This window comes from Ambystoma mexicanum, chromosome 2p (assembly GCF_040938575.1).
Source record: "Ambystoma mexicanum isolate Mex_15411 chromosome 2p, UKY_AmexF1_1, whole genome shotgun sequence".
NCBI lineage: Eukaryota > Metazoa > Chordata > Amphibia > Caudata > Ambystomatidae > Ambystoma > Ambystoma mexicanum.
In genome coordinates, this window is record NC_090923.1 from 571,738,425 (window position 1) to 571,762,237 (window position 23,813).

Genomic DNA, 23,813 nt, shown 5'->3' on the forward strand with positions numbered 1-23,813 from the left:
TTGAGTTGGGGTTGGTCTCGATGAAGGCACAGGTGGAGTGGAATGTTCTCACTTTATTTGCTAAATTAATCAACCCCATTACAAACTCTCTTTATGAGTTATTGGGAAACTAATTTTCTGTCTCAAAGAACAAAACCAACTTTCTGTGTCAGTTGGAAGAGAGGGCCCTCGTAATCTTGAACAACCTGGCGATGGACAGAGACTCGCTGTTGGCAAACCCTGTCAGAGTCAAAAAAGCCCTATACAATTATGATTGGGTTTGTACTTCGGTTTCCTTTGTATCCGTAAATGCATTATTTGGCATTTGATCATAGAAGGCGGGGTGTCCCTACAATGATTGTTTCGCAGTTACCCAATAAATTCAATAGAAGCATATTGTTACGACTAAGATGGAATCTTCTCTTAACTAGGGACATCCTGTTAAGACAAATTGTTCCTATTACGAACAGCAATTGCAGATTTTGTCACCCTGCCCCGATTGAGACTGCGCGGCATTTGGTCTTGGAATGTGAAGCATTAATTATAAGTAGGATTACATTTTCCCTAATGCTCGGTGTGAGCCATAAATTGGTGGTCTATGAACTGCGACTATATTTAGACTAAAGGTCTCAACATTAACTGTTAAAGAGGGCTTGGCGGTGGCAGGCTTCATCATTAACACTATGAATTTCATGTACTTAATCGCTGAACTGTTTTGATGAATTATTGAATTGTTAGGTTTTAACATCATGATGGCAGTCTGTTTTTTTTTTTTTAAATCTTGAATTGCTGAATTGTATTTGATGAATTACTGAATTGTTCTCTTTTAATATCACAATGATAGAGTGTTTTAAAAATGCATTTTTAGGTGTCTATCCTGTTGCTGGTCTATTTTTTGTTTGAAGTTAAGTTTATATGTCTGGATTCCAATTGATGTATTGTGGTGTTCAAGGATGTACTGTTTTTTTTTTGTAAACGTTTTTTGTAAACCAAATACAAACAAAATAAATAAAAAAAAGAAGTTAGTGTGTTTTTTAACTGGGAGCCAGTGTAGGATTATCAGGGTTGGTGTGATGCAGTCTCTTCTATTTAGTCTCAGGAGTAGTTTGCTGTGGTATTTTGGATGCGTTGGAGTTTTTTTGTGAGGCGTTCTGGCATTCCAAGGTAGAGACGGTTTGCATAGCGTAAGGAAGGCATGGTATAAAACAGTGACAACAAACACATGTGATCACAGTTCAAGGGTGTTTATTGAACTTCAATGGGTTGATTGAATGCCTATCTAACCCTAAATCTAAGGATGGGCGCAAGCTACGACCATCAAGTAATAATAACGCAGTCCTAGTGGAGTCTCTGTCAAAATAAAATTGCCGATGCTAATAAACCTATTGTCAATCCTTACTTCTAAATATAAATGGTGTGGGGTAAAACTATGTATACAAAAGAAAAGTATTCAATAAACAATATGTTAGGATATTTGAGCAGTTGGCTTCCCTTCCCCACGTTTTCAGCATGGGACAAGGTGGCCCACTCGAGCTTTGCACACACTCTGGCTTCTCTGCCATGAGGTTGCAGTTCAAAACATAGGTATCTGGGACTTCTGCGCCATATTCTCTTTTCCAATAAAAGTCTCTTATTGCAGAGTGCCTGGCGTAACAAACAAGTACCAAAGTTCCTTTCTCATCAGGATTTTCGCCTTCACAAGTTCTCGGGTTTATTGTTCACCATGGGTCTCCCTCAGTCGGGCTGGGACCCCATTAAACACAAGTTCACAATTGGTCTCTCCCTCGATCGGCTTGGACCCCTTACACATAAGTTTACAATTGGTCTCCCTTGATCAGGCTCATCCACGGGTCTCCCTCAATCGGGCTCAGGCCTTATCATCTCACTTTCTTTGCTTTCTTTCTGTTATCAAAATTCAAAGACTTTCTACTGTGCGATGGATTTTTCTTAAACCATTGCAGGACCACTTTGATTCACTTCATCCATAAATTTCACTTTATTGCTTTTGTTTCTGGCAATTCTCGGCTGGGTACATCACACAGAGACCTTCGATTGAGAACATCCACCCTGCCGTATCACTCTGTTACTTTGTCTCATACCTTCTCTGATTAATTTTAAAGTTCAAACATTCATCGGCAATTGAGCTTTACTTGCATCTCTCATTGCACACGTTAATATTCTTCACTCCTGCGCTCTTCATACAATGTTGCCGCTTGCAACTTTGACTTCAACACAGACCGGTCTTGCATCGGTCACCCCAACTCACCGGCTGTGTTGATTTATCTGGTGCTGCTTTGATCCTGGAGCCAAGGACAGTACCACAGCGGCTGCTGCTCCTCCCTGACTCAACCAGTCATGCAGGAGGGCCCGGGTATCTCCGACACACAATGCATGATTCTTCAGTCTAGTTTCCTGGCATTACACCTTTTATTCTGAAGGTTTCTGGAAAGTAACGGTTTCTCGCCAGAAAGGTCAAGGGGATCTCCCTCCTTGCTCTCCCTTCTCGGGTTGCCGCCTTTCTCCCCTCATTCAACTGCCATCTGGAAAGCGCTGTTCCTTCATGTCCTTTGCTTCGCTCAGAGTGAGCTCTCGTGCTCCGCCTTTTATCCATGTGTGGAAGCTTAATGGAAGTCTGGTGTGAGTTGTTAACAGTAATTGCCTGACTTTGCCTGACCATAGTAGTGGGACATGTCAGGTACAATGCTTGGGTATGTTTTCTCTCAGAGCAGGCTGTCTGTGTGAAAGTGTTCATGTTGGGAAGGGAGGGGGAGTTACTGTTCCCAGGTATCCTACCTGGTAGGATGGAGTAAAGGTACATTGGGGGGTATACCACATCTCACCATCAGGTGTCCCACTAACCAAAGACCCCTCACCCAGGTGATCCACCCACACTGGTCCATCTCCAGGAACTGGATCCAGAAGCGATGGCCGTGTCCTGGCCACCTGGATGACAGATCCTCGGGGACTAGTCAGTGAGACACCTTATGGTTTCTCACAGTATTCTAGTCTTGATAATAACAGGGAGATGATTGACAGAGTTCTGTGTGGGAAGGTGAGGTAGGGGAGTATCCGTCTAATTAGTCGCAGGAGGTAGAAACATTTCTTAGCTATACCATTGACTTGTGGCTCTAGAGATAGTCCGTTGTCCATGAGTATTCCTAGGTTTTTTATCACAGCGATGTCCCCAGTTGGGCACCCATGCAAGGTGGCCAGCTCATGTGTGTGTGTGTGTGTGTGTGTGTGTTGTGTTATCTCCTGGGGTGAGATCATTTGTTTCTGTTTTGTTTTGATTCAGTTTAAGATTGTTGATTGTCATCCAGGTGTAAATGTTCTTGAGGCATTTGTTGAGGGTGTTGTTCGGGTATTGGGTTGCGGTTATCTTGAAGATGAGTTGGGTATCATCTGCATAGATGTAGGTGATCAGTCCATGGGTTTGAATGAGTTTCATTAGTGGGGGGACATGCAGATTATGAAGAGGAGTGGGGAGAGGCTGGATCCTTGTGCTATGCCACAGGTGATGTTTTTTATGTTGGATGTAAATGGCAGTAAGTATTTATTCATTTCATTTGTTATAAGCACCCTGACCGAGAGGTATCACGGTGCTAGATTACATACAGTGAGGCATAGGTAGTTACAGAACAGTCCAGTTAACAGTAGTTACATAGGTAATCATGCATATTTGTTGAAAAGTGTGGTTTTGACTTGTTTGCGAAATGCATGGTAGGAAGGTTCGTTCCTGATGGTGGGAGGGAGCGAGTTCCATAGTGTGGGTGTGATGACAGTGAAGCAGCAGCCCCCTGATCGTTTTCTGTTGAATCTAGGTGTAGTAAGTGAGATGGAGGAAGATGAGCGTAAGGTTCGTGGACTGGGTTTCTTGGAGATGCAGTGCGTGAGATGGGGGGGCTGTGTTATAGAGGCAGCGGTGGGTGGTGGAGAGTATTTTAAAGTGAATGCGTGCTTTGATGGGAAGCCAGTGGGCTTTGCATCTGATTTGGGAGATGTGCTCTGAGTGTTTGAGGCCCCAAACTGCTCTGAGGTCTTTGTTCTTTGTGAGTTGTAGTTTATTGAGATTCTTGTTGGAGGTCCCTGCTAGGATGTCATTGCAGTAGTCAAGTTTGCCACCGACTAAGAGTGCGGCAGTTGCTAGGGGTGAGGAATTTTCTGGAGAGATTGAGGAGTTTGGTCAAGTATGCAGTGGAAGAGGTCATTGCTTTCACGTGTTTGTTCGGGTTGAGTTTGGTCTCTAAGTAGCCTCCTAGTGCTTTCACATGAGGGGAGACAGGGATGCTGTTTCCGTCGATGATGAAGGCGGAGTAGGCAGGATCAAGATGTTTGAGATGGTGGGGGGATCTGACAATGAGTAGCTCAGTTTTATCATCATTTATAGCAAAGGCGGTGGTTTGCCATCCATGCCTGTATGATGTTGTAGATGTGATTGATGTTTGTGCAGTCGTGGTCATAGGTGCCAGATAGTTTAAGGAGGATCTGTGTGTCGTCAGAAAAAAGGGATATTGAGGTTGTCAAGGCGATCTAATAGGTCCTTAGTGTATGTGTTGTGAAACGTGGGTGAGACGCAGGAACCCTGTAGGACACCATAGGGAACTGGGATGGGGTCTGCTGCTTCCGTGCCGGCGAAGACCCTAGAGGTTCTGGTTCTCAGGAAGGATTTAACACATTTGGCTGTGTCTTGTGTACAGTTGAAGGAGGTGGTGAGGTGGTGGCAGAGGATATCATGGTCTACGCGATCGAAGGCCGCCAAGAGGCCGAGTAGCATGTGAATGTCAAGGTCTCCTTTGTCGCGAATGAGGTCAAGTTGTATCTTGAGATCAAGGAGGGTGGATTCCGTGCTATGTCTTGGTCTAAAGCCAGATTGACGTAGACCGAGTGGGGAGTGGGTTTGAAGGTAGGTTTGGAGTTACAGGTAGGCAGTGCAGTCAAGGATTTTCAGGAGGAATGGGACTGTAGTGATGGGGCGGTAGTTGGTGGGGAGGGTGGGTTCAAGGGAAGGTTTTTTCAGTAATAATGTGACCCAGGCTTCTTTGATGGAAGTGGGTATGGTGCAGGTGCTGAAGGAGGCATTGATATATTTAGTAATGATGGGGGCTAAGGGCTCGGCACAGAGTTTGATGATGTGTGCGGGGCAGAGGTCACCAGTGCAGTTGGAGGCTTTGAGGTGTTGGATGATGGTAGTTGTTTCTGCAATGGTGATGGGGGTGAACTGGAAGGGGGGATAGAGGGTGTGGGTGGGGAGGATATAGGGTGGGAGGATTTAGCTTGAGGGATCTGTGCTTTCTTGAGGATGGTTTTGTCTCTAAGGGTCTGTATTTTGCTGGCTAGCGTGGATTGTACCAACGTGCACCAGGCTTTGTCTTTGGGAAAGGTTGAGATGGGTGGGACTGGAGTTTCCAGTTCTTTTAGGATTTTGAATAACTCTTTTGTGTTAGACTGGACTTCTGAGATGTGGTTTTTGTAGATGCTGGCTTTGGTGTTGATGATGGCAAGTTTGTAGGAGGTGGTGCTGATGCTGAAGGTATCTTTGTTGCTGGGTGAAGAGTTTTTCCCCCAGATATGTTCTTTAGAACGCTTGCTTTTGCAGAGATTTGCTAGGTCTTCGGTGAACCAGTTGTGGTCTTTTTTCTGAGTGCTAGTTTTGAGAGGGGCATGAAGATCCAAGGTGTGGCACAAGGCAGTGTTGTAAGCTGAGAGAATGGCCTCTGGGTCGTTGTTGCAAGGGCATGTTTTGAGTGAGGTCCGAATGGTGGGTTCTAGGAGTTCCTTAGTGAGTTTTTTTGTGTGTCTAGCGGTGATGGGTTGGTGGGTGGTAGTGAGTTTTTCGGTGGTGACATTGAGGTCTAGGGAGAATAGGATCAGGGAATGGTCAAGCTATGGCACAGGATTGTTGTCTAAGATTTTGGTGGGGGTATTAAGTGATAGGATCCAGTCAAGCATGCGCCCTTTGATGTGGGTGAGTGCCTGGATGACTTGTATGAAGTTAATCTCTTGTAGCGTTGATGCAAGTGACAAGGCCAGGTGATCGGCTGGGTTAGTGAATTCGAGATTGAAGTCTCCAACAACAGGAATTTGGTATTGGGTTTCAGGAGGGGAGCAATGAATAGGGGTATGTCAGATTCTGGTGTGACAGGGGGGTTGGGCTGGCGGTAGATGAGTAGGATGTTTGTGGTGGTTTGAGGGTTGGGGTTGATCTTGGTGAGTAGGATTTCATATCCAGTGATGGGGGGAAGAGGGAGGGATCTGATGGAGAGGGAAGTTTTGTGGATGATGGCGACTCCACCTCCGTGGTTGGCCGGTCTGTCAGAGCGAAGTTTGGAGTAGTTGGGGGGAATGGCAAGGGATAGGTATGGTCCAGCTGTTTCGTGTAGCCGGGTCTCAGTGATGGCGAGCAGGTCAAGGTTATGGAGTAGCAGTAAGTCATGGATATCTGCGGCATGTGCGCAAATAGAGCGGGCATTAATGAGGGCGCCTGCTAGGGGCTTAGTGGGGTTGGGAGTGGGGAGGGTTTTGGCTGGGTGAGTGGTGTGTGGTGTGGATGGGGTGTGGGTGTGTAGGTGGTGGGGTGGTGTAGTACGTGATCTAAGGCGTAGGAGTCTAGTGATGCCTAGGGATGTGACTGTGGTGGCATTAGATAGTTGTGAGAGGGTGGGTAAGTGTGTAATGTGGTGTGGTCGGTGTGTGATAGGGTGGTTGCTGAGTGGGTGTTCGGGTATGGACTTAGGCTGGGTGAGTGAAGTAAGGGCAGTGTGCGTATGTATATTAGGTTGAGTGTTTGAGAAGTATGTTATTTCCCTTTGGTTGTGAGGAAGGATTTTAGCCATTGTAGAGTGGAGTATTCTCTGCAACATTCCTCCAGTCTCTGGACTAGTGCAGTATGTCTGATTGTATCGCAGGCCACTGATATGTCTATTGGTATGAGGGCTGATCGGGTGCATTTGTCTGCATTTATTTTTAGGTCGTCCCATATGAACAGAAGTGCTGATAATGTTCCTCTCATGGGCCTGAAGCCTACTTGGGAGTGGTTGAGTGTTGCTTTCTACATGGTTGAGTAGTATTTTATAGATGTGGTTGTCCAGTAGTTTGGCTCGATAGGGTAAGTTCGATATAGGTCTGTAGTTTTTGGGGTCTTCCGCATTTCCTGTTTCATTTTTTAGGAGGGGCTTCATGTATGATGAATTGAAATTGTTTTGTACTTTTTCCTGTGTTTAGGGATAGGTTCATTAGTTGCTGGAAGTATGGTGCTCATGTTCTGTGGTTGAGGATTTCTTTGAAGATGCCTGGTGGACATTGGTCACTGGGAGATCTGGCAAGGAAGATGTTTTTAATAAGTTAATTGAATGTTTCTTCGTTTATAGGTTCATATCAGTCGAGGGTTGTGGTGGTTGGTGGTGTTCTGGTTTCTAGTGGTTCCGGGTTTGTGTTTATCGTTGCGATGTCGATGGTCTGTTGGATTGCTTATATGTTTGCTTATATGTTTGTTCTTATGGGGTTTGTGATGTTGTCACCTAGTGATTGAGATGGTTCGACACCTTTCTTACACAATGTTGGGTTTTTGAATTACGTGAGGATTTTGATTTGATTCTTAAATATCTAATGTTTTACTGCTACTACCATCCTTGTAGTCAGGCACTAATGTCGTCTTTACAAGTTGGCAGTAAGGTGTGAGGGGTCAGAAATGTGAGGCAGACAACTTTTAGAGGATTTTTCAAATAATGCCATTTTATTAAATCAAAAGTGTCAAACCAACACATCACTTGCCCTTCTCTAACGGGTATTTCTGTGCCTAAATAGACTAAGGGAAACACTCTGACATTGCACTTCTGGCCCTCACACCTATATACACACATAAACAAGAAAATATATGACAATTCACAATGTCAATACTTGACAACACCTTCAAAGTCTTTGATTGTAACCTGAATTCCCCTTCCCCAGGTTTTAGGTCAAAGTCAGTTTTGTTCAATAACACAAAACAAGGAAATCCGGTGTTGAAACAAAGTTCCAACACAGTTCTTGACAGAGTCAGATTGATAAGGAAAACTTCCAACACTCCACAGTTCAACACAAAAAAGATCTTTCTTCTCCAGGAAATATATAGTGCAAAGTTCCTTAAACAGCACCAAAGCAATTCTTGGTCAGGATGTTTTATGGTGCAATTTATATAATTGACAAAACACGCATAGATTGAATTGGCTTCTCTTCATAGTGCCTCTCTCTCAGCACTATGAAACACAACAATATCTTTATCTAGTAAATGCCACAAAATTTCTCTCTTAGCACCGTAAACACCAATGGCTCTATTCACAGTGCTTCCCTCTTAGCACCATGAAACACAACAACTTCTTCTGTTTGAGAACAACTTCACAGTGCATTCAACTTCTACCTGTGTCACTTTGTACCAGGTCCTCTACTCTTAATTCTGTCTGGTCCACTCCCCTGCGAAGACCTAACTCTTTCAAAGATACACCATGCAGTTTAATTTCTCTGCTTCACAGTGTTTCAATCGTACTGCTTCTGAAGTTTCAGTTCCACTGACTCTTCCCAAGTTTAACACCTCTTCAACTTTAAACAGATTTAAACAACCCTTCATAACTTTGTAGAAAATACAAGATTTATACTGATCCCATTTTAACTCTTCTAGACAAGCAATGTCTCTTCATTTTCTTAACCCCAACTTTCTTCTAGGGCCACTTTTCAACCACTCTTGTCTTTTGTCAATCCACCAACTAAGTACTTTCACTTTAACCTCTATTGACTTTAGCAATGCGAGTTCATGACTAATTGCGGTTTCTTTTCCACCATAGTCATTCATCTCCAAGCTTTAACTTTGAGGATAATTATATTAGCCCCTTGTCTACTGATAGCAACTGTTATTCCCAAAGAAACCTTTACTTTACCTTCTTTTGTCTGTGGGCAATGCTTGTTCAACTCTTGACTTAAGGTAATGCTTGTTTGTTCTCTTCGTTTCACAATATGGAGGTTTAACACTTGGTTTCACAGGATACAAAGTTACTGTGGCTTTTATCAGGCTTTGTCTTTGCTTTGGAATCACATTTAGGCACACAGGAGCATTATTAAAGTTGTTATAGCTGTTTTAAAAAAATATGGAATACTTGAATATTACTTTTGCAGCGTATTCCTCTATATGCAAGTGCTACTTTTGTTGCACTCCATTGTCTGACAATCTCCGGTCAGCTTTCATCAATTTCACTCCTTCACAAGTGAAAAGCAACCACACGTTGCCCGCCTGACAATGCCAGAGGGTTGGGAACGCTCTGAATTACTCACTGGCTTCTCGTGACCCTTTCACAGGCTGCAGGACTTCAAACAGGTTGATTTGCCCACCAAGCACACTTCTCTCAGTAAGCTTCCTTTGGTCCCACTTCACAGGCACAGAGTTCGGCTCACCATGAGCCACTGGAGCACGCCAGCCTCCAGACACGGTCCTCTGCATGCTTCTCGCTGTGTGATCTCTGTAATCAGGTTCACGTGGGGGAAAGCTTGTAAATCTTACACTTTCTGCTGCGCAACCTCTGCCATCCAGACTTTGGGGGGAAAGGACCAACTCAGGACTAGTAACTGGAATAAGCTGATGGAAACTCCTGGAATCCTTTCTTTCCCCCCACTTCGGTGGATTTTGCCAGCAACGTGCTTTCCTCTGCCACTTTCTCCTGCCCCAGCTGATTCTACTGCTGCTGGAACTGCTACTGCTCCTCCAGCCACGACCACAACTAATGGCCTGCACCTGAGGGAGCTTTTTAAGCCTCTCAGCCTCCCTCGGGTCTGGGCTGCTAAACCTAATTGCCTAACCTTCAGGCCTACATTGCTCTTCAGCCCTCTTCTTCGTCCCAGTACTCTTGGGATTATGGGACTCGGATTCCCAAGAAACAAAATTAGTTCTAAATGGTAATTTGCTACGTTTAACTTTAGAACTATTATGTTTATGCTTTTTTCCAACCACTTCATCATGTTTTACTACAGAAAACGAAGGCAGTTCATTTACGCCACCATTAACAGGTTTCCTTTCTCTATATCTTTGGGAGCAAGGGGGATTTGTATCCGGACAATGGGTCCCTCCTTAAGTGGTGTGTTCAAAGATGTTGCACCCGATTTGCCCATATGTCTAACCTTAACATGGGATTCAGACACAATATAATGCTAATAGGCCATTGTATGTTTTGGTATACAAGAAAAGTTACTCCCTTTCAAAGGAGAATACTGTGTCGTATCCCACAGGATCCCTTCACCACTCTGGTGATCCTCCCGCAGTAGGCCACCCCCAAGGTCACTTTCAAGAAGCGTCTGCCTTTCCCTGGCCCCCTGGGAGGAGACTTTAGGCAGGAGTACAGTGAGGGATCCGTAGGATTCCTCACAAAGGTTAAAAATATTCAGCATTTTCAAATACTGCATGTTTTACTTCTGTGCCAAACTACCATTTTCTTTTTAGAATCTCTTCAATTGCTACTGCTTTTGTGTGTATAAAAGCATTATTGTATTACCACAAGCAATATTACTCCATGCAGTAATCTCTCAGCCAGTAATATGGCCTTTCCCCAGGCAGTCCTGAAAGGAGAATAAAAGAAGGTCTGTATAACTCAAAATTATGTGGACCCCTCAAGTCACCACATGTGTTAAGGGTAATTCTGGTTGGCAGTATTACCAAATTTGTAAATACCCCAGTCATTCGGATTATGGAGTGATAGTCTTTCACTTGCTTCATAATGAAAGTGCTGTGTTTTTTAGAATTTGAAAATGATGTTCATATTTTTCGATTCTTTGTCATTTCAGAGTGATGTCTATGGCGTGCTACAGGCTGTTGTGCTTGGAGAGGGTCATCAGCTTCCCAAACCTTGATGCATACGCAGCTCTGTGCGTAGAGTTAAGAAGATTTGGAGGCTAGTAACATAACTTCACAGCCTTCGCTGTAATGTGTGTAAAGGTGTGTGTCTGTGAGTGTGTGTGTGTATCTGGAATTTGTAGTGACAACACCAAGCTCCTTGCCCCTGTGACCTTGCCAAAAAGAAGATCAAAGGGGAAGAGAGTTAGTGAAATCCCGCGCACCATGAAAATGTTTAGAAAATACTGCATGCATTAGGGACAAGCATCATTAAAGTGCTTTTTACAGTGGTATCCCTGGCATATATTGGGCACAACTAGCATTCAAATATGTTCCTACAGCGGCAATGCTAGCATAAATTGGGCACAGAGAAAATGTAAATGTTTCCAATTGGCAATATTGGCCATAGCAATAACAACAATACTTTTCCAGAGATATATCTGGCACAACCAGCATTACAAGTTGTTCTTACACTGTCATGTGATTACATATTGGATACAACAACATGTAAACAGGTTTACAGTGGTAATCAGGCCCGGCTCCAGAATGTATCATCTAGGTGGGCCAGAGGTGTTATTGGGGAGGCCCAATTTCCAGTTGGTGAGAGAGTAGCCTAACCCACCCAGGAGCAACATTATATAGCCTTGCAAGCCTCTTGCAAAAAAAATACATGGGTTATGTTTGTTTGTTTATTTGTATAGCGCTCCAAGCCCTGGGGCATCTGGGCGCCTTTCTTACATAGCAAGGTTACAGACTGTACATTGACAAAGATATAGTTTACACACAGAAAACGAGATTACATATTTACAGGTGTATATGTCATACATATCCCTTTAGTGAGCTGCCGAAGGTTAGGGTCGTGCGGCAAAGGGGTATCTAGGACTCTTGGGCGAGGAGCCATGTTTTTGCCTTCTTCCTTAATGGGTGGTAGGCATGTTCAGTTCTTAGTGGTAGGGGTAGAGTGTTCCATAATTTGGCTGCTAGGACGGGAAAGCTGCTACCTCCTGCCTTTTGTAGCTTGAAGCTATGGATTTTAAAGGCAGTGTGTCTGCGCCAGTCTGGTCGGGCGATCTGAGGTATTTCGTGAGAAGTTATTGGTCAGGTATCTTGGTGCTAGATTAGCGAGGCACTTGTGGGTAAGTGAGGGGGTTTTGAAGGCAATCGTTTGCTTAACCGATAGCCAATTGAAGTTGTGTGTTGCCTCGGATATATGTTGGGATCTGGGGATATTCATTACTGACCCAATGGCATTATTTTGAAGAACTTGCATCTTTTTCAGGTTCTCTTGACTGGTTCCAAGGTAGATGCATTACAGTAGTCTAGTTTGGAGAGTACTAGAGCTCTAGCTATGGAGATACAGTTGGGTGTGGAGAGGAACAGTCTGCAGGCCGTAATTAACTTGCAGGTGCATGCTGTTGAGGAGGCTGTCGCATTAACCTGTCTTGATAGGGTTAGAGATGACTCGATGTAAATGCCAAGTGTTTGGAAACTTTCATAGAGTTACCGTCTATATTAAAGGAGTCAAATTGTTTGTTTAGTCTGTTGAGTTTTAGCTTGGAGCCTAAGAGGAGAAGCTCTGTCTTCTCGTCATTGAGACAGAGTCCGTGTTTAGCCATCCAGGAATGAATGATACCGTAGATGTCATTAAGTACTTTGGTGTCGGTGTCATAGTCTCCGGTGACGGGTATGAGTATCTGGATGTCATCTGCATAATTGGTGTAGGTGACACCAAGATAGCCAAGGTCATCGAACAAGGGCTTCGTGAATACATTGTATGAGGTGGGAGATACGCAGGAACCTTGGCGTACACCGCACGTGACTGGTGCAGGCTCAGCAGAGGCTGATGGTGAGAAAACTCTCATTGATCTATTATCAAGGAAGGACTGGATTTATCAGAGAAGAGTACTGCTGAGGTTAGGTGCGTTCAGAGGACTTTGTGGTCTACTAAGTTGAATGCGGCCGACAGATCTAGTAGTAGGAGGAGGGCAAGTTTGCCTTTGTCTTTTAACTCCTCGATTTGGGTTTTTACGTCAATTAGGGCCGTTTCGGTACCATGCTTCGGCCTAAAGCCTGATTGCCTGAGGCTAAGGAGGTTGTTTGTTTCTAGATGCTCTTAAATCTGCAGGTAAGCTGCTCTATCAATAATATTCAGTAGAAATGGGACCGTAGTGATAGGTCTATAGTTAGTGGGGATGTTGGGGGTCTAGGGTTGGCTTCTTAAGTAATGGGGGGACCCAGGCGTCTTTTAGGTTGTTAGGCACTATGCCTATTTTGAATGAAGTGTTGATTAAGGAGGTGATGAAGGGAGCCGTTCCTTGGCTGCCTCTTTAATGATGGGCGCGGGTCAAATGTCTCCCTGGCATCTTGAGGGTTTTAGTTTGGTGACTAGGTCCTCTACCTCCTTGGTAGTAAAAGGAGAGAAGTTGAATAGTTTGAGAGTTTTTGGGAGGGGAGTAGAGGTAGTAGGTTTGGAGGCGATATCCAGGAGCATGAGTTTTTTAGATTTAATTTTGTTTTGTAACATCGTTATTTTGTTCAGTAATGCTAACAGAATGTTGATGCACCATGTGGTGTCTTTAATGCAGGTAACTGGTGGTGGTGCTGGGGTTCCGGCTCTCTAACTACATTGAAGAGTTCTTTTGTATTTGATTTAGCTTGAATGATACAGTTATTGTAGGTTTCTTTTTTGGTTTTGTAGGATTGCTTCTTTGTAATTAAGGGAGGTTAATAGAAATATATATTTGTTAGGGGCTATTGGATGACTCTTCCAGAGTGCTTCTGCATTTCTTTTGGATTTGCGCAGGGAGAACCACGAGTTTAGATGCGGGAGAGAGTTGGCTTTGCACAGTTTGAGAGGAGCGAGTGTATTTATGGGTTTGAGTACAGTGTGGTTGAACAAGTCCACTAGGACCATAGGGTCTGCGTGTTTAGTAGTGGCGTTGATGATCGGGTTAGATTCTGTTTCCATACAGACACTATGAACAGTTACCCAAACTGCATGAGCTAATGAAGATCAGTACTTTATAAACAGTCCCAGCCATGACATCCTCTGGCCGGGCAGTCTTCCACACTTGTTGGGTCAGAAGCCCTCCAGTAAGTCATACGACAGGAAGCACTGACACACGGCCCATACTCACCATCTTGCCCCTAAGGGGGGGAGCGGGTGGGGTGTGTGTGTGTGTGTGTATGTGAGGGACGTAGGTACACGCATGTTTTGTGCATCCATGGCATTTCGTATGTCCTAACCCAGTAGTACACTAATCTGATTCTCTCGTTGTTCTCTGCCTCTCTCTTCTGCTTTCTCCCTGCCTCCTTCATCCTTCTCTTGCTGCCTGTTTACTCTGTTCTACCTCTCCCTGCCCCCTTCTTCCTACCTTTCCTGCACCATCTGTCGCTTCCCACTTATTCCTTCTCCTCTGTCCCTGTCTTCTTGACTGTTCCTTCTGCTTTTTGACTGCCCATCTCCTCCCAGCCTTCTCTTCCTTCATATTCATTCCACTCAGCTCTAACTCTCACGTCCTGCCTATCCCTTCTGCATCTCTGTTTGCCGTGCGCCTCTCCTTCCATCCTTTGCATCCTCAGTGCCTATTTGCTCTACTCTTCCTCACCCCTATATTGCTGCTTGTTACTTCTGTTATCTTCCTGCCCCAATTCATCCTTCTCTTCGTCGATGCCCCTTTCTCGTTCTGCCCTCTCATCCTCCTAGTCGCCATTGCCTGGCTCATCCCCCTCATGCCTCCTTCCTGCCCATTCGCTTGGTGTCCTCTTTGAAGATAGGCTGTAAAAGCCCTGATTTCCCACAATGCAGGAGCACTGGAGCGCATTGCTCTAGGGTTGAGGGGAGGGCAGGAGTGGGCATGGGGCACACTGAAGTGTGCTCCTATAATAGAAGGGGTGCCCCTCGTATCTAAATGCCTTTTGCCTCTTCTCTGACACTGATTGTGCATCGCATCTGCTGCTAATGTGACCCCGGGATCCCTGACCCACCCCTGGATATGCATGCACCCCCATCCACCTACATGAATAATAGGAGAAAGTGGCACAGGCAAGGTGCAAGGGGGGTGGCATGACAAGGCGAACAAGAGTCCAGACAACAGAGGGATGGTAGGGGTAGGAAGAAGGAAGAGCAGTGTAGACGGGCTGGTAAGGTGACAGGAAGAGGTCACACACATGGGTACGTGTGAGGATGAGTAGGGTGGGGCAGGGAGAGACAAGCTGCAGTTGCTAAGTGTATGAAGAGTTTAGGGAAATACCTTCCAGCCAAAAAAGAGATTAAATGAGAGGCAATGAATAAAAAGTGAACAAGGCTGGAAGTAAGAGAAAAGGGGAGAGTGGGGGAGCTGAGGAGACTGAACAGGGGGATCATACGATTATCGGAGAGAGCGCGAGTAAGTGAGAAAGTCTGAGACCAATCCATTGCATTGTTGCAGGGAGTTCTTGCATCTCCCCTACCAGAGTTGCAGGAGGTGCCCTTGTCCTCCAGTGTTGCAGACGGTGCCAGCTCCTCCGCTCGGGCTGTGGGCGGTGACTGCCCCGCCAACTGTGACAGCAGTGGGTAAAACAACCTCCGTTGACATAATCAGCCTGTGCCAGGTTTCACTACCATAAATAAAGTAGGATGCAATATGGGATTTCTTCAAACCCCATGCAACAAGATGGAGGCCTCCGTGGCTCATTAAGTGAGCGAGGGATAAATCAATGTCAGTACAGCTGTGTGGACAGTAGCCACACCGCCAAAGTTTTCCATGAGCCCAGGACTTTTCCAGCAGCCAGCATATATTTTATGACACCGCGCCGAGCGTGCGGGACACAGTGCAGTTTTCTCCGCAGTTCGCCACGGGAGACATGGACAGAAGCTATTAAGCCTCTCTCATATTCAACTACTCAAATCACAGTTATCAGACATTGAGCCCCAGGCACCCAGAGCCAATGGGCTGAAACTACCTATTATCAGTACGCCTGTCACTTTGAGTATGCTTTCAATCAAGCAAACTTTGCAACGTGGATAAGCAAAATGCTTCTCTTGCGATGTCGCAGATAATCCAAATTCGAATGAGAACACATAAGAACAGAATACTCTTTTCCACACCTCCCATGCCATGTGGGGGCTTAGGTGTTTAGGCTTGACCGCTGCCGCTTGGCCCACACCTGCGAATAGTGAGGGCACATGCAGAAATTACAGAATGTCTCTGCTCAATCAAAGCGCAGGCGTGGGCCAAAGCTGTGCGATCCAGCCGCCTTGCTGTATGTGTTGCTCTGCATTGTCTTACTTCCATGACAAATGCATTGCACCTGAGCTATCCTAGTAGTGCTGCTTATTGTTTGGTACAGCACAGTTACAAATGTACAGAAGAGCTACCTTAAAGACGTCAATAAGCCCCAAAATTGTGCATTTCATCTGCGCCCAAAATCTGCTATGCTTATTCTCATTGCAAATGCATACGCATATCCAACTGAGATTTTCAAAAGAAAGACAGCACATTTCAAATAGAGCTTAAGACTCTCTTCAGCTCACCTGTACTCTGCACCACAAGTCTCAGACCCCTGGAAATTCATGAGCTCCTCTAAAGCGGCCGTGATATTGCAGTGTTCAGTGTGCGTGTGGGGTGAAATAAAAATGACTACTGTGTGAGTAACTATGTGGTCACGTGGTTGTAAAGCACCCAAGGACATTGACAGGCCTGACTTGCACAATTGACTTGTCCAGAGATAGAAGCACTGTAGAGCGTCATTCCATATGGCACTGGGCAAGCTCCGCACCACAGGGTGCCTTGCCAATCAATCAAAAGACAAAAAAAGAAAAGTGATTAGCGAATCCCCTGAGCGATGGAAAGCGGATCCAAAGCAAAACAAGCACTGGCAATGCAAACAGTTTGGGCTTTTGTGCAGGCATGGAAAAGCATTTGCCAGGCACTGCTGTAGAGGTATTAATTGGCTATCAGGTACAAAATGGTACGAGTACATTAGTATCTAATAGCACGCCTGTATACCTCCTAATTAACCCAATACTAAGCTGGTGACCACCGTGTGCGCTGTCTGCAGTGTGCGTACCATTTTCTTTTTGTTCATAAACGGAACAAAACGAAAAATGTACACAAGCAACTGTTGGTCAGAGGTCTCCTTTCTAGGGGGGGGGCAGAGCAGTTTCTTGGGGGGGGCCAGGCCCCCCTGCTGGAGTGGGGCCTGGTGGTAATAATAGCATAAATCTGGCAGTCAGGATAGAAATGTGTTCTTACAGCGGCATTCTGGCATATATTGGACAGTCAGAATGAAAAGGTTTTAATGTTGCAGAACTGGTATGTATTGATGGGTAATGCAAGCATAAAAACGTTTTTCACAGGGAAATGCTGGCAGAATTACATTGGGGGTCATTATGAGTCAGGTGGTAGCTGCCGCCGGGGTCATTTGTTTTCCAGCGCATGGCAATGGGGACTTACCAGGGCATTACAGCCCCGGTGGTTCCCGGTAATTCCTCATTGCCGGGCGCCAGAAAATATTACTCCCCATTCCCATTTGAGTCCCATTGGACTCAATGGGAAAGGGGAGGTCGGATGCACCGTCAAGTTCTGGGAGCGGGTGTCGTTCGGTCAAGGACGGGGAGAAAAGGCACCCGCTCGCAGAACTTGCAGTTTGCTGGTCCAGAAACAACGGTAGCTGCAAGCTTACTGGTACCTTTGTTTCCAGACTGACAACCTTATAATGAGGCGCATTATGTTTTTGTGACAGAATGCCATCTGTGAGTGCCTACTAGCCTTAGCATTTTTATTTTCTATACAAAATGATGCTGGTCTTTTTTCTCAGAATGTGGCATCTGCTAATCAGGCATCACTTCCATAACTTCTCTATGTGTTCTCTTTATTGGACCCTGGTTACTGACATACCAACAACTGCCATGTATGTTGGCAACATGGCAGTAACATAGTAAAATGTACATTCCTGAAAAACAGTCTGCTGAAAATATTTAGCAGCACTGTGGTGGCACTTTCAAAAGTGTGCCAGCTGATTTTATCAATAAAAGTGGAAATCCTATTTTGGTAGCCAAATCTACTATAAAAGGAGAGACAATGGGCCTCATTACGAGTCCGGCGGTAACCGTGCTGGAAAAACCGGCAGGCTACCACCGTACCCGTATTACCATTGCGCCTCCATGATTCCCGGAATCACCAGGGCATTACGACTCCGGTGACCCGGGAATTCTGGAGGTGGAATTCTCTAAGTCCCCATTCCCATGGAGTCCCATAGGGCTCCATGGGATGGGGACAATGGAAACACTGGTTTCGTCTATGATGGAGCTGGTGTTTCCATTTGCGCCTGTAGGCGGGTGGCGTTACTCCCGCCAGGTCAGACCTGGCCAGAGTGACACCTCCTGCCTGCAGGACTCTGAATCAGCCGGTCCAGAAAGAACGGTGGCAGCATTTTTACTGGCACCGTTCTTTCCAGACGGGCAGGGTCGTAATGAGGCCCAATGTATGATTATTTCATGTGGGTACCCTCAAAAGGAGTTATCACTGGCATTTATAGAACCAAAGTTATACCAGATTTTGTATTAGCCTTTATTTCGAATAAATCAATGCAAATCCCTTTAAATAGAGAAGAGGTTATCAACATATTTGTACATCCCCTAGGCCTGGTGGCATTTTAATGCATTTTTTTTAAATACAAAAAAGGAAGGCACCCAAACCTATCACTCTGTATTTATCACAAGCTTGAAACTGTCCTGAAATAATGGACCAAAGCTTAAAGTTCTTATTATCATAGAAAGTCTCTTCAACATTTTATTCTACAAAACTAATAAAAAACATAATTCATTAAAAACATCCATCCATCATAATCATGAAATGATCACATTGACAGTACACACATCTCAATACACAGGTACGGCATATATATTATATGAATTACACATTTAAAATATGAACCAAGACAAACAATAGCACCTGCTCTCTGTTCTTGGAAATATACACATATTGACACCTCTTTGCCCCATTGCATTTTGATTAATACATACATTTAAACCATATGCGGAGTCGAGAAGCAGAGTCAGTCTGCATCAGTCTACACAGTGTTTTTCTTGAGAGGAGCTGCAGCAACGCGTTTTGGTTCCCCTGTCTGTTTTGGGCTCTGGGTCTTTAGGATATTGGGAGTGTCCATAAAACAGGAAACACCACGTGGAGCGCAGCGCAGAGTCGAGAAGCAGAGTCAGTCTGCATCAGTCCGCATCGTGCTGCCGCGGGCGGTAAGGGGGAATGACCGCAAACACCAGTCACACAGGGCCGGTCACCAGGTGAAAAAACCCTACAACAACGCCGGATGTTAAATCCATGGACTACATTGAAAGCTGTCAAAACAGGTAAAAACCTGAAGGTAAGCGAACTGCCATCTGTGCCTTCAGTGCCTTCTATGTCAAACTCAGAATCAGATAACATAACTGTGTCCGGTCTTACCGGCGGCCTCCTGGCAGCGTCTAGCACAACACCTTCTATCAGCACTGGCCCCCTCATTAATGTTGCAGAGCCCGTTTGTATGGAAAATAAGACTCGTACGACCGAAGAATTTGTAACTGAAACTGTGCATCAAGCCGCTTTACTGACTCTGACTGGTCTGGCTCCTGCACCTGCGAGTCCGCTGACATTGTTTACTCCGGTGCAAACATGCTCAAACTTTACATCTCCTGAAACAATGGATGTCTTCTACTCCCCGTTTGACTTTACGGATGCAGAGTTAATGGAAGCCGCACATTCTCAACATTTAAATGGTAACAATGAGCCCTTCTCTGAAATAGTTTTTCTCTCTAATACGCTTGAAACTCATGATGTCGCCGCTGCTATCACACTAAATGAGAGTGAGGCCCTGAGGGAAATCGAACCAAGAGATCTACAAGTTAATGAGGGCCGCAGTGACGCATCAACAATCTCCTACGGGCTGACTACCCAATGGCCCAAGCAGATCATGAATTTATGCATGCAAATAAGATCCCGATCGTATGTCAGGAATTCACCTCAGGCAAGAAGACATGCTTTGATCTTGCCTATAATTCAAGTAACCAATCGCGTAACCAGAGATCAGAGCCGTGAACTGGCAAAAATTCCAACTTATTACCAACTATAGTTGATGTATCTATACCGCGCCAAAACATGGAGGCTACTTTAGGCGCTGTTCATGGAGTCAACTTGCAGCTACAGAAACAAGTGAACCACATCTCGACTGTACAACATCAGAGAAAGTCCTCCTCCAGTACACCTCAAAACTCACAAGGGCAAAAAACTCCCACTCATCCAGAGAAACAACTGTTCTGACGACTGAGAATGTTTCTGTGATTGGTGACCAACACTCCGACACGGTTAATAGCATGCATTCTAGTGCTGAAGAGCTCACTGTGCCTAGCTCGAAATCGAGTCTCTCCTCTGCTGCCTCTACTCAGATTTACAATAACGTCTGGCCGCTTCATCAATGGCAATGCTTCCTTTCATCAAATTGTATGAATCTTTACATGAAGCGTTTAAAGATCAGAGAGCGATAATCATAATCTTGAAAGGAAAAATGGAAAAATTTGAAGCTTTAAATACATTCCTCCAAAGTCAAATCTTAAGAGAGGCTGACTTCACGACACGCTGGCAAGAGCGTTTAAGCGATCTAGTAGACCGACATCACTGCCAGAATGACACCTTTGTCTGACGGCCTTTTGGAAGTGGTTAAATGGATGTGCCACTCCATTGCTATGGTGCACCAAAAAGCAGAGTCGACGATGAGTCCAGCTTCTCAAATTGCTACCTTGCCTACGTCACTAAGGTATTCAATCCAACAAATTGACACTTTGGGGCTGATTCATGGAATTATTTGTGCCGAAAAACAGGGATTTGTGCGCCATTTTGCCAGCAAATCCCTTTTTAGCAAATGGGGATTTGCGGGCAGAATGGCGCGCAAATCCCCATTTTTCAGCGCAAATAATTCTATGAATCAGCCCCTTTGTCTGAGACAATCCAACAAATATTTTACTTTCAACAGGTAACATTGACAATAGGCCACTTATTGAAAAAGCGACGAACAAGGATCTCCCTGTCCAGACTGAGAAGTCGACTCATCAGAAAAGCAAGCAGACCACTAGGACTATCATGTCCACTCCTTCGGTGTCATTTGGTATTTTTGTGGGCGCAGCTAAATCTGTCATTCCTAACCTGAAAGTGACCCCTCAACCCACTACAAATTTACCAAAACACCAGGACCTGCTTTCCATAAAGGAAGTGCAGTACTCCAAAAGTAAGAAAGGAGGCCACAAACAAAAGAAATTCATTAGAAACCTGTCAACACCAATGAATAAGTCACAAAGGAAAATAGACTGTTTTTGGGCGTCCAGAAACCTGTTTGAACAAGAAATCATTCTTCAAGTAGGTCATGATCACTGTTTTTCATCTGACATACTTGAAGAATCATTTCTTGTTCAAACAGGTTTCTGGACGCCCAAAAATAGTCTATTATCCTTTGTGACTTATTATTTTTCCAGGTTACGTTGGGTGGTTGATCTCTGCTCACATTTCCATTTACCATGTGGCAGTTTCGGTTTGAAAGTGCAGTCATTCATAGCTGGCCCCTTACGGATACCTTGTCTACCGGCAGGTTTACATATGACCGTTTTTCATAGTCAAATCTAAACCATGTGCAGTTTAAATCTCCACAGCAGATGATCGATAAATCCTTAGAAGTAATAAGGACCTTGTCAATGAGCTGTGTCAAGTATGTCAGATGAAAAACAGTGATCATGACCTACTTCGACTTACTTGCATGATTGAATGGACCCAGTCCTGTATAAGGTACAAAATTCCACTCGAGGTTAACGCAGGTGGAAATCGACTTCGAAGAAATGGTCCACAAATTCCAAAATTGCATCGGAGGTTTCTTAACCAAAACGAAGCTCAGGTGGTAAACTATGTCCCCCTGCTCACAGACTTTATAACTGTCAACGCGTCGCAACGTGTCATGGGTGTTACAGATAAGCATCTATCAAGTAACATTTTTTCATCTGCCAAGAGAGCGATGCGCCATGATATAAGAATGTTGAGAAAGAAAAAAGGCACTTTAAAGTCTGCGGCGGAAGCCAGTACTGAAATTGAACATCGACGCCAACAATACAGGAACTGGTTAAAATCTCACAAAATTATAATCGAACAAGATAAAGCTGAAGCCATGATAAAACTCCTGGTATCTAAGAACTCTCGGGAAATCTGGGCCTTACTGAATGCAGGTAACTCTAGATGCCCTGCTTCTCTTTCTAATCAGATTCCAGCAGCCAAGTGGGAAACACACTTTGTGCAAATCTACAGCAAACCCCTAAGTGAACCAAGGACTGCGATAATGAATGACCAAATCACGTGGGACTTAAATATAGCCTTGCAAGACATTGAAAATGCAATATGCAGGTTAAAGAACTCTCACGCTGCAGGCCCGTATTTGATCACCAATGTGATGTTGAAAAAAAATGCACCTCAATTGGCGAACTTCATCGAAGCCCTATTTGTATCACTTTCCATTTCAAGGCAGATTCTGGAGTCTTGTCGCGAAGCAATAATAGTGCCAATTTATAAGCAGGGCAATCAGGAGGACCCTAACAACTACCGCCAGATTGCCTTGCTAGATACAATAGGAAAAATCTTTGCCTCGTATGTGCAACGGAAATTAGCCCTGTGGGCCTGCTGGGAAAAGATCGGTGATATCCGACAAACTGGTTTCACAGAAGGGGTGGGTGTGGAAGTCATCCTCTTAATATTGAACATACTAAAACTTGAAACCTTAAAGGCAAAAAAAAATTGTTTCTGGCATTCATCGATATGCGTCAGGCTTTCGATAGAGTCAATCGAGGTAAGCTGTGGCAGAAATGACTGAATTGGAATTGTCCCTCGAACCTACTTGAACCAGCGATAGCGTTACACTACGATACAGTGATTCGGATTCACCTAAATAACCAGGGCGAGCTATCAGAAAAAATACCTACAAAAAAATGGGTTAAACAGGGCTGCCCCCTAGCCGCCAAACTGTTTAAGTTATTCATCTCTGATCTGCCGAAACATCTAGAGGAAGTGCGATGCTTTCCTCCAAAATTAAACAACACCCCAATTAGATGTGTAACATATGCGGATGATCTTGTGTTAATGGGTTCCACGCAGATCGGTCTACAACAATTATTAATTAAACTACATGAATACTTAAATCTGAACGACATGGAAATAAACATCGAAAAGACAAAGATAATGTCTACTGGGGAATCTGGCACAAAAAAACAGAAAGCCTTTAGGTGGAAAATTGATAATAAAACATTAAGTCCTGTTACTTCCATCAGATATCTTGGTATCATGTTTAACATCTCGCTAAACAAACACCATTGGAAGCAGGACCTTGTCAATCGTATGCCGCAATTCAGAATACAAGGTGCCATGATAAACAAGAATTTTGGGAAATTCACACTAGCACCAGTCCTTATCTTCTATTTACAAAAAGTAGTCCCGGCCATTACGTTTGGTGCTGAAGCTGGCTGGAACATCGAAGCCCTATTTTGGCAAAAGTTAGAGGGTCAATTCTGGCGACGAGTATTAGAATTACCCTTGTACATTTCGATGACAGCTCTACGGTAAAAACTATCTCTGAATTCACTGCACTCATGGTTTATGTGGAAATCTCTGATGGCCATACGTAAGATGAGCCTGACCCCTCCAGCCCCGGCATATCAAATTTTCCTAGTCAACCAAGGATGTGGAAGATCAAGTTTACTGGATGCCTGGAGGAAGTTCTTGGATGAAATTTTGTCAAACGCCAACCAAATGTCATTTGATTTGATCAATTACCCACAACTTGTGAAAAAGTAATTCGAGGCTTGGTGCTGGATCATGAATCAAGAACACCATCAAAAAATGCCTTCGACTTTGAAGTCAGGTATAGGCGCTCATAAAGTAAACATTCAGTGTGGCTATTTGACAAAATGGCCATCATGTCACCA